This window comes from Heterodontus francisci, chromosome 23, assembly GCF_036365525.1.
Source record: "Heterodontus francisci isolate sHetFra1 chromosome 23, sHetFra1.hap1, whole genome shotgun sequence".
Taxonomy (NCBI): Eukaryota; Metazoa; Chordata; class Chondrichthyes; order Heterodontiformes; family Heterodontidae; genus Heterodontus; species Heterodontus francisci.
This window is the reverse complement of record NC_090393.1, coordinates 31,735,851-31,750,278: the sequence shown is the minus strand read 5'-3', so window position 1 is coordinate 31,750,278 and position 14,428 is coordinate 31,735,851. Positions and strand designations below refer to the sequence as shown.

The following is a 14,428-nucleotide window of genomic DNA, read 5'->3' as shown; positions in this document are numbered from 1 at the left end:
CAACAGCCCCAACAAACAAATTTCTCTGCAGCACCTGTGGAAGAGCCTGTCACTCCAGAATTGGCCTTTATAGCCACTCCAGGCGCTGCTTCACAAACCACTGACCACCTCCAGGCGCGTATCCATTGTCTCTCGAGATAAGGAGGCCCAAAAAGACTCTCAAAGTACTTTCAGGACTAGCCCTTTCTGTTGCATTTATCTCCTCCCCTCAGCGATTACAGCAGTCCCTCCTTCCCTCTAATTCTTTTGTTTCCTGTGCGGCTTTGCATTTCGCTGCCGATTGGTTGATGCAAATGTCAATCAGAGCGGTTCTTGGCGCTTGGTCCTGCGCAGCCGCGGCAGCGCGAGAGCGAGTGTCCGTTTGCTGGATTCCAGATTGGAGCTTCTCGCCTTTTGGCACTAGCAGGCCGGACATGTTGTTGTAGTTTCGGGCGCGGAGTCAGAGGAATTGTCATGAAGGTATTTGTCTCGTTGGTATTTTAAAAGTCGTCGTGTTGTTGTGGTGGCCGGTCGTTCCTATAACGATGTAGCTGTGCCCCCCCCCCCCATCATTCGGGTCACTAATTACTGTCGCCGGTAACTGTGCGCAAATAATATTTGGGAACAGAGTATGAAGGAAAGGCTTGATGCAATTTTTAAGCAATTTGTAAAAATCCAATTGCATCTTCAAACATCCTTTTATTACTGGAATACGAGACGTAGGTGGAGAAAATGCGAGTGGGCGTTTATTGATGGTGCTGGTGGTTTCAATGTTGAAATTTGCATTATAGCACATGTGTGAAAGTGAGGCGTGTTATTTATTGTGTTATTACCGGGGACAGCAGCAAAGCGAGGAGGTCTGTGTTAGGCCTGGGTTTCTTTTTTGGTTTCTTACAGAAGCCGTCAGAACTGCGCACGGACTTGTACACATGTGGGGATGTGGTAGGAATATGGAATTAGTGTAGGATTAGTATAAATGGGTGGTTGATGGTCGGCACAGACTCGGTGGGCCGAAGGGCCTGTTTCAGTGCTGTATCTCTAAACTAAACATATAAAAGCTTTCCAACCGCAATCCGTGTGAATTTTGTCAGATCTTCCTGGCCTCACCGTTCATTCTTGCTGTCAAATCCTCAGCGACTTTTTACAGTGTTCGATGTCAGCATAACGATGGGGAGAGGGTGATGGGGCGGTGTTTGATTTTAGTATCTGTCCAGGGGACTGCTGAGGTTTTATGAATTATATTTTGGAACAAATGTTTGAAAATCTTAATCGTTAAAACTGCCAAGGTAGAAAAAAGTATGAATTGGACAAAATTTGGAAATGTTTTTCATAACCCCTTTGAACTGACATTTTATGATTCTGAATTTTATACCTGACGACTTCTAGCCTCGAAATTACGTCTTTGAGAAGGGAACATTGGTCTGGCTATTCATTTCCCCAGAGTACCCTCCATGGTTACCAACACAAGCCAGTGTGCTCATTGCAATTGGAGGAGCTTTCTGATGGAATTTGATTCCTCTCTCTTTTTACAATCCACTGAGAAAAATCATCTACTTGATGATTCTCCTAATGAGAAATTAATAGCACTAAGCATATTTAAGTTTTTTTCATTCACATGATGTAGGTGTTACTGGCAAGGTCAGATTTATTGCCTATCCCTAAAGCCCTTGAAAAGGTGGTGGAGAGCCACCTTTTTGAATTGTTGTAGTCCATGCATCTGCAAGGGGATATAGATAGGTTGAGTGAATGGGAAAAAACTTGGCAGATGGAGTTTAATGAAGGAAAGTGTGAGGTCATGCACTTTGGTAGGAAGAATCAAAAGGCAGACTTATTTAAATGAAGAGAAACACCAAAAAAGTATAGCACAGAGGGATCTGGGTGTTCTTGTGCATGAAACATAAGAAGTTAGCATGCAGATGCAGCAAGTAATTAAGAAGGCAAATGGAATTTTGGCCTTTATTGCTAGGGGGTTGGAGCTAAAAAAATAGGGAAGTCCTGTTACAACTGTACAGGGTGTTGATGAGGCCGCACCTGGAGTGCTGTGTACAGTTTTGGTCCTCGTATTTAAGAAAGGATATACTGACGTTGGAGGCAGTTCAAAAGAGATTCACTAGGCTGATTCCTGGGATGAAGAGGTTGACTTATCAAGAATGGCTAAACAGGTTAGGCTTTTATTCATTAGAGTTTAGAAGAATAAGGGCTGATCTTATTGAAATGCACAAGATTCTGAGGGGGTTTGACAAGGTAGATGTTGAGAAGTTTCCACTAGTGGGGGAATCTCGAGCTAGGGGACATAGTTACAGAATAAGGGGACTCTCATTTAAAACTGAGATGTGAAGGAATTTCTTCTCTGAGGGTAGTGAATGTCTGGAATTCTCTACCCCAGAGAGTTGTGAAGGCAAGATCGCTGAAAGTATTTAAAGAGAAGGTAGATAGATTTTTGAAATATCGGGGAGTTGAGGGTTATGAGCTGCTGGCTCGAAAGAGGAGTTGTGGTCTGGGGCCAATCAGCCATGATCTTATTGAATGGTGGGGTAGGCTTCAGGGGCCAAATGGCCTATTCCTGCTCCTATTTCTTATGTTCTTATACGGTGAAGGTATTTCGACAGTGCTGTTTGGTAGCAAGTTCCAGGATTTTTATTCAATGGCGATTGAAGGATTGGGAATATATTTTCAAGTCAGGATGGTGTGTGACATGGAAGGAAACTTGGAGGTGGTGTTCCCATGCGCTTTCTGCCCTTGTTCTTCTGGGTTGTAGAGAATGCAGGTTTGGGAGGTGCCGTCGAAGCAGCCATGGTAAATTGTTGCAGTGCATTTTGTAGATGGTGCACACTGCAGAGATGATGCGCTGGTCATGGAGGGGGCTTTGCACTGGATGGTGTCATACTTCAGTGTTCTTAGAGCTGGACTAATAAAAGCTAATAGAGAGTATTCAATCACATTGCTAGCTTGTGTCTTGTAGATGGTGGAAAGGGTTTGGCGAGTCAGGAGGTGAGTCACTTGCTGCAGAATATCCAGCTTCTACTCTTCTAACCACAGTTTTTATGAAGTGGTTCCAGTTAAGTGTCTGGTCAGTGGTGACCGCCAGGACGTTTACAGTGGGCGGTTGATTTTCCCAAGTGGACACCGAAGTTTTAATGTTCTCAGAAAATACTAGGTGTATGCCATAATGTTCACAGCCATAAAGGAAAATTGTGTCTGAAAATGCAGTGGCAAATAGCTATTTTATTATACAAATATGCACAATTATTAGTAGCTATGTGCGTTCCAGAATCTGCCCAACAATAATCGTAGATAGCTATAATGTTTGTCCATTTGAGTTACTACTACTGTTCAAACGTCATTGAGAAAAGCACAATGAAGTGTTTCAATGTTGCAATAAGCAATATATAAATACAAATATCTAATGAAATTCCTTACAATGTAAACCGGGTAGAATCCATAGTACTGTGGCACAACACTACTGTTATTGAATTATTGCTTATACTTTGTGGTTTGTAAAATAAGATCTCAAAGTGTTAGTTTCTGTGTTACTGAGTTTAAACTACAATCTGTATTTACCACTGGGGACAGGTTTCTACAGGATAGTTTATTTTTAAATTGTAAAGATAACAGAGCAATGTTTTGAGTGGAAGCTATATGGTGAGAAGTTCTCTGAACTAATTAAAAACAAGTGAATAAGGGTTTCTGCAGAAACCCAAATCTGATTTCTGTGGCAACTATGGAGGAGTGTTGAGCAGTGTATTCCTTCTAAGAGAATGACGACCATTCAGGTATTTACTTAAAAATGGAACATATTAAAGATAAAATATATGGTTAAGAAATGTAATCACTTGAACAGTTGTTCTGTTGCTCACATGCATTATTAAACAAGTGTGCGAATTCATGTTTGGCTTTAGAATCGTAGAATAATGTAGTACAGGAGGAAGCCATTCAGCCCATTGTGTCTCTGTTGGCTCATTGAAAGCTCTATCCAGTTAGTCCCATTTGCCTGCCCCATCGCCACAGCCCTGCAAATGTTTCCCGTTGAAGTAGTTATTCAATTCCCTTTTGAAAGTTATTATTGAATCTGCTTCCACCACCCTTTCAAGCAGTAAATTATAAATCATAACTCAGTGTAAGAAAAAAGTTTCCTCATGTCATCTCTGGTTCTTTTGCCAATCACCTTAAATCTGTGTCCTCTGGTTACCAGCCTTTCTGCCACTGGAAATAGTTTCCCCTTCTTTACCAAAACACTTCATGATTTTGAACACCTCTATTAAATCTCCTCATAACTTTCTCTGCTGTAAGGAGAACAAACCTAGCTTCTCTAATCTCATCATATAACTGAAGTCTCGGATCCTGGGTGCCATTCTAGTAAATTAGCTCCACTTTTCCCCTGAGGTTTTGACATCCTTCCTGAGTTGGAGTAAGACACAATGGTCCATCTGGGGTTTAACCAGTGGTTCATAAAGATTTAGCATAAGTTTTTTGCCTTTTTAATCTACACCTCTGATTATTAAGCCAAGGATCCCGTATTTTTTTTTAACAGCCTTCTCAACTCATCCTGCCATTGTCCACAGATTTGAGTATGTACACCCTGTGCACTCCAAGGTCTCCCTGTTCCTGCATGCATTTTAAAATTGTGACATTTAGTTTATATTGCCTGTGCTTATTCTTCCTACCGAAATGCATCACTTCACACTTTGCGTTAAGTGGCATCTACCATGTGTCTGCCTATTTGACTAGACTTTTAATGTCCTCCTCGCTCTTTACTACATTTCTGACTTTTGAGTCATCTGCACACATTGAAATTGTGCCCTGTATAACCAAATCATTAACATATATCAAAAAGAGAAGAGGTCTTAATGCAGACACCTGGGAAACATCAGTGTATATTTCCCTTCACTCTGGAAAAACAACTGTTCAGCACTACTCTCATATAAAAGCAAAATACTGAGTGGGTGCTGGAAATTTGAAATAAAAACAGATGGTGCTGGAAATACACAGCAGGTCTGGCAACATCTGTGGCAAGAGAAACAGATTTAAGGGTTCAGGTCTGTAACCTTTCATCAGAAATTTTATCTTAGTCAGTTTCATATCCAGGTTGCCACTGCTCCTTTAATCCGTGGGCTTCAATTATGCTAACAACTCTCCAATACTTTCTGGAGTAAATCAGACTACAACCTCTGGCGTCTGCACATGCACAGTTAAACATGAAAATCTGGGAGTTGCTGTCCAACTTGCTATGCTTCTGCACAAGCTTCACTGTACTGGTATCTCGCTGATACATTTAGCATTAAACTACTTAAAGAGCATGGAGTTGCTGTGCTTCCCACTAGTTTTCCACGGAACACACCAGAAAAAGTTAGGACTAGTGCGTTCAGGTGTAAGTAAACTTTTCATGGCATAGTAAATCTTAATTACTGCCAAACAACCTCACTAACCCTGAAAATGTAATTTTACAAGTGTGGAGGTTCATTTCTTATGAATTTATTTATTAAGAGTTTTTTAAAAAACTTTTTATTTGTCTCTTTTATCTCTGTTTTCTGTAAATGATTTTACATTGAGTTAAATGTTCTTATTTATTTAGACTGGTTAGACTGCGTGTCTGAGGGGATTCGATTGAAGGGACACGCTGTTGCTTATCTTTCTCTCTCCATGTGCTGAGGGTGTCACTGCAAAGGATTTCTGAATAGTGGAATTTGCTGCTCAAAAGCTCATGAAATGTCTGTGGTCAATTGTAAGTGTAATGAAAGGCGAGTGCTGTTCCTTTGCCACTGATTGCAAAATCTGGGCCAATGCATTAATGAGCGTTGCTATGAAGTGGTTGTCAGCTCATTTTCTGCATAACAATCACTGCACTTCAGAGTAATTCATTGCATGTAAAATGCTACGGTGCTTTATTAATTTATTCCATCGTCTTCTTTTGAGATTTGATTCGCTTATGGTCAGTCTAAAGGCTTACCTTGTCAACTCTCACTTGCAAACAATGAAGAATTTCTTGACTGGGGGAATTTCAGGTGTCCCACCACTTCATGAAACTTATGTAGCTTTTCCAACCAAACCATTCCTACATAACTTAACAAAAATTCTAATTTGATCGACAACTCAACTATAGTAGAATGTTTTGATGCTGTGATGTAAGAGAATCTTGGCATTTCTTCGAGGGCAAAGATTTTGGGAAACATAGAAAGTAGGAGCAGGAGTAGGCCATTCGGCCCTTCGAGCCTGCTCCGCCATTCATTATGATCATGGCTGATCATCCAATTCAGTAGCCTGTTCCTGCTTTCGCCCCATACCCTTTGATCCCTTTAGACCCAAGAGCTATATCTAACTCCTTGAAAATATACAATGCTTTGGCCTCAATTGCTTTCTGTGGTAGCGAATTCCATGGGCTCACCACTCTTTGGGTGAAGAAATTTCTCCTCATCTCAGTCCTGAAAGGTTTACCCCGTATCCTTAGACTATGACCCCTAGTTCTGGACTCTCCCACTATCGGGAACATCCTTCCTGCATCTACCCTGTCAAATCCTGTTAGAATTTTATAGGTTTCTTTGAGATTCCTCCCCCTCACTGTTCTGAACTCCAGTAAATATAATCTTAACCGACACAATCTCTCCTCATACGTCAGTCCCACCATCCCAGGAATCAGTCTGGTAAACCTTTGCTGCACTCCCTCTATAGCAAGAACATCCTTCCTCAGATTAGGAGACCAAAACTGCACACAATATTCCAAATGTGGCCTCACCAAGGCCCTGTATACTTGTAGCAAGACATCCCTGCTCCTGTTCTCGAATCCTCTCATTATGAAGGCCAACATACTATTTGCCTTTTTTTACTGCCTGTTGCACCTGCATGCTTACCTTCAGCGACTGGTTTATGAGAACACCCAGGTCTCGCTACATATTCCCCCCTCAGATTATAGCCGTTCAGATAATCTGCCTTCCTGTTTTTTCTACCAAAGTGGATAACCTCACATTTATCCACATTATACTGCGTCTGCCATGAATTAGCCCACTCACTCAACTTGTCCAAATCACCCTGAAGCCTCTCTGCATCCTCCTCGCAACTCACCCTCCCACCCAGTTTTGTGTCATCTGCAAGTTTGGAGATATTACATTTAGTTCCCTCATCTAAATCATTAATGTATATTGTGAATAGCTGGGGTCCTAGCACCAATTCCTGTGGTACCCCACTAGTCACTGCCTGCCATTCTGAAAAAGACCCATTTATCCCTACTCTTTGTTTCCTGTCCTCCAACCAATTTTCTATCCATCGCAATACATTACCCCCAATCCCATGTGCTTTAATTTTACATGCTAATCTCTTATGTGGGACTTTGTCAGAAGCTTTCTGAAAGTCCAAATAAACCACATCCACTCGCTTCCCCTCATCAACTCTACTAGTTACAAGCTCGAGGAATTCTAGTAGATTTGTCAAGCATGATTTCCCTTTCGTAAATCCATGCTGACTCTACCTGATTCTACCACTATTCTCTAAGTGCTCTGCTATAAAATCTTTGATAACGGACTCTAGAATTTTCCCCACTACCGACGTCAGGCTGACTGGTCTATAATTCCCTGCTTTCTCTCTACCTCCCTTTTTAAATAATGGGGTTACATTAGCTACCCTCCAATCTGTAGCAACTGTTCCAGAGTCTATAGAATCTTGGAAGATGACCACCAATGCATCCACTATTTCTAGGGCCACTTCCTTAAGTAATCTGGGATGTATACCATCAGGCCCTGGAGATTTATCGGCCTTCAATTGCATCAATTTCCCCAACACCATTTCTCTACTAATACTGATTTCTTTCAGTTCCTCTCTCTCACTAAACCCTGTGTTCCCCAATATTTCTGGCATGACATTTGTGTCCTCCTTGTACTCCTTGGTTGCAGGCCCACTGGTGACTAGTCAGGCCTATCCATGACCGGCAGATTCTCCCACAGTGGGTACAAGTGAAGCTGCAGGAGCAATTTGATCTATCCTTCTCCACCTTTTCTCTTTCATACTGGTTCTTTGTTCAGTCTCAAAGGTGTCAGTAGCCCTTCTGATGTAGCATCTCCAGGCATCACGATCTATGGTCTGCACTTCCCACTGGTGATGGTTGATGTGGCACACCGAGAGGGACTTCTTCAGGGAGTCCTTGAAATGTTTGCATGGGGTCCCTCTGTTCCTTTTACCAGTGGTCAGCTCTGCATACAACATGATCTAGGGCAGGTGACTGTCATCCATCTGGGCAATGTGACCCGCCCAATGCAGTTGACTTTGCAGGAGGATGGCCTCGATGCTGGTGATGGCTGTTTTCAGGACTTCAATGTTTGTGATGCAGTCCTGCCAGTGGATTTTGAGGATGCTGTGGAGGCAGCGCTGATGGAAGCGCTCTAGAAGGTGCATAGGACCCATGACTCGGTGCCATACAGAAGGGTGATGAGGACTACGGCTTTGTACACTTTGAGTTTGGTCTGCGCTCTGAGGCTGTGGTTGCTCCACACTCGTTTGTAGAGTCTGCTGAATGTACTGTTTGCTTTTGAGGCCTGTTGTCCACTTCCTTGTCTATGGTGGCATCAAATGAGATGACACTCCCCAAATAAGTAAATTACTTGATGGCGTTCAGCTCTGTTCCCTCAATTTAGTCTGAAGAATTGTGCTGCCTTGGAAATATGTGTTATACGTTGCATGTCTGACTTACTGTAGGCCGGGAGAGCACAGTCATCAGTGAAAACAAGCTGATGGATGAGTTTTTCCTGTGTCTTGTGTGAGCCTGAGGACGAAAAGGTCTCCATCAGTCCGGAGGTGTACGTACACTCCCTCCTTTAGGTCTTCCGTTGCCTACTGCAGTTTCAAGCTGAAAAAGGTGGTGAATAAGGTCGGGACCTGCACACATCCCTGCTTCGCGCCATTGCAGATTCGGAAGGGACTCTAGTGGTCGCTGTTTTGCTTGACTTACCTCTACTGATCTACATGAAACTGCTTCAGCATGGCCAGGAACCTGGGTGGGCATCCAAGTTTTGCAAGGTTTTTCCAAAGTCCATCTCTGTTCACAGTGTCGAATGCCTTGGTGAGGTCTACAAAAGTGACGAACAGGCCTTTGTTTTGCTCACGACACTTTTCGTAATTGTCTGAGTGTAAATACCACGTCTGTAGTGCCTCTGTTTGCTCTGAAATACACTGGTTCTCATAGAGTCATAGAGAGATACAGCACTGAAACAGGCCCTTCGGCCCATCGAGTTTGTGCCGACCAACAACCACCCACTTATGCTAATCCTACATTAACCCCATATTCCCTACCACATCCCCACCTTCCCTCAATTCTCCTACCACCTACCTACACTAGGGGCAATTTACAATGGCCAATTTACCTACCAACCTTCTCTGGGAGGTTTTCTTCTGCAATGGTAGGCACAAGCCTGTTCAGAAGTATTCCAGCCAGGATCTTCCCAGAAATAGAAAGGAGGATGCAAGAGAATAAAATCTCAGATACCACCCTCAATTGATTGCCCCAGTACTTCTTATTCCATTATGGCTTAAATGTTTAAAGTTCCTTGGCATCATTAGAATGTGTATGTTTTTTTTAGGTAGACTGAGTCTGCTTTTCACTACACACTTGAATGCTTTTTTCCCTTTGTAAGCAAATGCTACTGGTTTCTCCTGTGAATGACTGACTTCTGCCATTCCATTGTAAAAAATTGACTGCCACATTCATTTGCGCTTTCTACAGAGAAAATGTCTTTTTTACCAGCCTGCATTAATTGATCTGGGCAAGACAGCTGCTTAGATCCCTTCCCACATGCTGAAGTTTGGTTTTGGTTAGTTGACTGAAGAATAGAAAGTTAGCATGCATGGAGTGGTCTTCAAACAGTATGAAGTACATTAGAAAATACAAACAATAAAATGTAGGTGTTATTAAACAAGACATGTAACATTATATAGCAGTGACTACAATGTCAAGTAGAGTGTTGAGTATGCAAGCCTAATCTATTTTAAAATTAACCATTTTAAAGGTAAAACTATTAACATGGAATAAAGTAAAAGACAGCGAACTGGTTAGGACTGTTGAGGCACACTAAGCTGCTGGCATGATGGTATTTACCGAAGAGTACAAAAAGAAATGGGTACTGTTTGTAGAAATCTAGGATTTATTTCATGATGTTATAAAAGGTTTTTATTTTTTGTACTAAAATCTTGGACTTCTATGTGTTTTTCAAAAAAACTGATAAGGATTTTTCTTGCTCAGTGGAAGACACCTGTAAATAATTGGAATTCCTGCAATGTTTTGAAAGGAAGTTCAGGACAGTGTTGAATTTTATGGTGGTTTTGAAAGGAAGTTGAACTTGTACAAGGACAGGAAGGCCAGTAGTTTCAAGGAAACAACAGGGGTTTGACCTTTCTTCAGAGCAGCATTTGAACCAGGAGAGGACACTGTGTCTGGACATGTGACCATGTTCAGGAAGGTTCTTTTTTCACTCTGGACCCCTTAAAAAGCCTGTGAATTGGACAAAGGGCAGGCATTTGAAATCTCACTTTGAACTGCCTGGAGCAAGAGAGAAAAGACCTAGAAAAGGAAAGGATACTTGCATCTCTTGAAAAGGAATCCTGAATTTGAAAAGTGGCAGATTCCTGTTGCCTCCTGTCTCTTAAGTGAAATCCAGCGAGATTCCTGCTGCCTCCTGTGTTTTAAGAAATCTTGAAATCTGAAGAATTTTTTTACTGCTAGACTGTTGCTTCACAACCCAAGCAGATGTGTTGCTTCACCCTGATGGAAGACCTATATGATGCCTGCTGCAGTTAAATTGCTGTGAACACCTACCCATGACAAACTGCACATCAACTTTGCCTGGAGAGACTTTGAATGGCATCTGACTATATTGGACTCCAGGATACCTCACCGTAGCTAAAACAGCTTACCAGAACATGAAACTCAATTATTTTTATTATTCCTAAGAAACAGCTTTAAACCAAAAATCCTTTTCCCCAGTTAACCAGTTTCTTTTTGAATATATGGATGTGTGCATGAGGATTAAGGAGCTTTTTTATATATAGATTTATCTCGTTACTGGCTAAGACCTATTATTTATTTTCTAATAGTTAATGTTGTTTAAAGAAACCTGGTTTGGTGTGCTTTATTCTTGGGGGTGGGTGGGGGAGGGGTGGGTGGTGTGAATACAGTGTTTAATTTGGCTATTCTTCGGTAGGTGGGAAATTTTATTTGATAAGTTATGACCTGTGCAGTAGTGGGACTGAATTAACAGTGCATTACTCCTGCCTTGGTTATAACAATGGATTGAAGGGATGACCTTGCGGTGCCTTAAGGGGAGTAAGTCTGAACCCGGGACTAATAGGCTAATTAGTTTCTTCTTGGCCTAGCTGCTGGATGTAATTAGAGATGCACTGTACGATTACTTTGAAAGAGTAGAAGTTATTCAACTATCCTAAAACTGACTTTTTGGAAAGGGAAGTCCTGTCTCCAACTTGTTAGAATTTTTTTTAAGAGCTCATAGAATTGGAGGAAGATGGTAGTCCAACTATATTGTGTATCTTGATTTTCAAAAAGCATTTGATAAAGTCCTGCAGAGAAGGCCGTTAAGTAAAGTTGTTTCCTGTGGAACTGGCAGTCAAATTTTAAGTTGGATTGCAAATTGCTTGTATTTGAATAGTCAGAGGACTGATGAATGCAGTGAAATGTCTTTGGCTGACAGTAATTCTAGGCATATATACCATGCAAGGTTACTAGTTTAAGACTGCAGAGCAAGGTAAGGACTTGGGAGTCGTAGTTCATGGATTATTGAAGGTCTATGACCAGTGTTCTGAGATTGGAGGTAAAGTAAATAGCATGTTGCAATTTGGGGCTCTAGTCAGTTAAATAAAAGAGCCACGCAATACTTTACTTATATTAATTTTTACAGTCGCATCTAGAATATAGTGCCAGTTTTGGTCTTATCACATGGGCGATATTGAAGCCCTGGCAAAGATTCAGAGAGCCACAAAAAATAATGCCTAGCCTTGCAGTTCCTTGTTATTGGGCAGGTTCAAGAAAAGCAGGCATTTTTCAATAAAGTAACATAGTCTTTTAGAGGAAGTGATGAGCTAATCAGAGAGTCAGCATTGATTTATGAAGGGTAAACGATGTCTGACTAACCTAGTTCAATTTTTTGCAATCACGACTATGGTGGACTGGGGAGTGTACATATGGACTCCAAGAAGGCATTTGATAAGGTTCTGCACAAATTAGCAAACGAGAGTGTGAATGTAATTGGAGGTAACTTTGTGATCTGGATTAGTAATTAGTTGGGAAGTCGGAAACTGAAAGCAAATAAAGGGAAGTGTTCCCTGATTGGCAGAATGTAATAAGTAGTGTTCTCCAGTGATCTGTACTGGGGCTTCAGCTTTTCGCCATATACAATGAATGACATCAATGAAGGAATTGAAAGTTGCATATGCAACCAAATTAGGAGGTACAGTAAGTTTTGTAAATTATGGAGGGATATAGACATTGTGAGCAAAATTGTGGCAGATGGAGTTCAATGTGAGAAGGTGTGAGGTCATCCAGTTTGGATCCAAGAAGTACAAATTGGAATGTTTTCTTAATGGTGAGAGATTAGGAACTGCAGAAGAACAAAGGGATTTATGTGTCCAGGAAGTCAAAGTTAAAGGAAAAGGTAGGAGTGCAGGTTAGTGATCAGGCTGATTGTTACCAGAAAATAAAAACTAGGGCAGAACGTGTGAATATTGCACCAAGGAATCGTACAAGAGTCGGGCAATTTGATAATAGAACAAACTTAAAGGCTTTGTATCTGAATGCATGAAGCATTCGGAATAAAATTAATGAGTTAACAGCGCAAGTAGAGATGAATGGGTATGATTTAGTGGCGATTACTGAGATGTGGTTGTAGGGAAATCATATTTGAGAATTGAATATCCAAGGGTACTCAGTAGTTCGAAAGGATAGGCAGGAAGGAAAAGGAGGTGGTGTATAGCTTTGTTAGTAAAGGAAGAGATCAGTGCAGTAGTGAGAAATGATATAGGTATTGGAGATCAAGACGTAGAATCAGTCTGGGTAGAAATAAGAAACAGCAAGGGAAAGAAGACCCTGGTGGGAGTAATCTAAAGGTCCCAAACAGTAGTTCCGCAGTGGGGCACTGTATAAACCAGGAAATACCTTGGGCTTGTAAGAAAGGTAGGGCAATAATCATGGGCGATTTTAATATGTATATAGACTGGATTAATCAAATTGGCATGGGTAGCCTCGAGGGAGAGTTCATTAAATGTATTAGAGATTGTTTTTTGGAGCAATATGTTGTGGAACAAACCAGGGAGCAGGCTATTCTAGATTTGGTATTGTGTAATGAGGTGGGATTAATTAATCTCATAGTTAAGGATCCTCTAAGGAAGAGTGATCATAGCATGCGAGAATTTCAAATTCAGTTTGAGGGCGAGAAACTGGAGTCCCACACTAGCATTCTGGAGTTAAACAAAGGTAATTATATAGGCATGAGGACAGATTTGGCCCTAGTGGACTGGGCAGGAAGACTAAAAGGTAGGACAGTTGATGAGCAGTGGCAGATGTTTAAGGAGATATTCAATTCCTCCCAATTAAAATATATTCCAGAGAGGAAGAATGATTGTAAGATGGGGGGGAAAAACATCCATGGCTAAGCAAGGAAGTTAAGGATAACATAGAGACAAAAGCTAAGGCATATCATATTGCAAAGGCCAGTGGCAGGCTGGAAGATTGGGAAACTTTTAAAGATCAACAAAGGGTTACTAAAAAAATAATAGCAAAGGTAAATTATGAAAGAAAACTAGCGCAAAATATAAAAACAGATAGCAAAAGCTTCCATAAGTATATAAAAGGGAAGAGAGTAGCTAAAGTGAATGTTGGTCCCTTGGAGGATGAGACTGGGGAGATAATGGTAGGGAACACAGAATGATGGAGACACTAAATCAGTATTTTGCCTCAGTTTTCATGGTGGAGGACACTAGTACCATCCCAATAGTAACAGGTAATGTAGAGGTTATAGAAAGGGAGGAACTTGGAACAATCATCAACACTTGGGAAAAAGTACTGAGCAAACTATTGGGATTGAAGGCAGACAAGTTCCCAGGGCCTGATGGCCTACATCCTAGGGTCTTAAAGAAGTAGCAGTGGAGATAGTAGATCCTTTGGTTATAATATTCCAAAATTCCCTGGATTCGGGAAAGGTTCCAGTGGATTGGAAAAATGCTAAGATAATGCCCTTATTCAAAAAGGGAGGGAGGCAGAAAGTAGGAAACTATAGACCAGTTAGTTTAACATCTGTCGTTGGGAAATTGTTAGAATCCATTATTAGGGAAGTAACAACAGGACATTTAGAAAGTCAAAACACAATCCATCAGAGTCAGCATGGTTTTATGAAGGGTAGATCATGTTTGACTAATTTGCTAGACTTCTTCGAAGGTGTAACAAGTAAAGTGGATAATGGGGATC

At 41.3% G+C, this 14,428-nt stretch overlaps 1 protein-coding gene across 4 annotated transcripts in view; it reads left to right on the top strand.

Annotated features, from left to right (window-relative positions):
• The first annotated feature begins 329 nt into the window (after positions 1-329).
• Positions 330-14,428, top strand: part of LOC137382698 (calcium/calmodulin-dependent protein kinase kinase 2-like) — a 134,828-nt gene continuing 120,729 nt past the window's right edge. For all 4 annotated transcript variants that reach the window (XR_010977261.1, XR_010977262.1, XM_068054988.1 and 1 more), the window contains exon 1: positions 330-459. The gene's annotated coding sequence lies outside the window, so the exon portion shown is untranslated. The remainder of the gene's footprint in view (positions 460-14,428) is intronic.